Source organism: Corvus brachyrhynchos, unplaced genomic scaffold, assembly GCF_000691975.1.
Source record: "Corvus brachyrhynchos isolate BGI_N302 unplaced genomic scaffold, ASM69197v1 scaffold1997, whole genome shotgun sequence".
Taxonomy (NCBI): domain Eukaryota; kingdom Metazoa; phylum Chordata; class Aves; order Passeriformes; family Corvidae; genus Corvus; species Corvus brachyrhynchos.
In genome coordinates, this window is record NW_008239174.1 from 8,073 (window position 1) to 8,569 (window position 497).

A 497-nucleotide genomic window follows, 5' to 3' on the forward strand; every position below is an offset into this window, starting at 1 on the left:
GCCGCCCCGTGGGGGGTTCCCGAGCATCAGGGCAAGGGCTGCTGGCAGCGGGCAGCGTTCCCCCAGCACAGCCCCTGGGAACCAGCGCCAGCAGGGCCGGACAAGCTGGCACGGCCATTTCCATCTCTGCCCTGCCTGCTCCAGCAGGGCTCGGCAGCAGCCCAGCACCACCGAGGCCTGGACACGTGTGTCCCCAAAGGCTTCTCAGCTGTCCCCACAGGTGTCCCTGCAGGGCTTTGCACCTCAATCCCTGCTGCCCAGGCCTGTCCCCAGGAGACCCCTGGACACTTTGGCGAGGGCATGTCCCAGCTTCCTAAGGGCACGGCCACCCCAGGAACAAAGCCCAAGTCTTCCACAGGCAGGCTCTGGTGCCACCTCCCAGCTTCTGTCCTACAGGCATCTACAGAAGCCGTCCTGGCTATAGCAGAGCTCCTCAAGTGGAAAGAGCTCAAGCAGCTGGCGCAGACGGACGCGAAGCGGCGGCTGGGGGCGTGCTT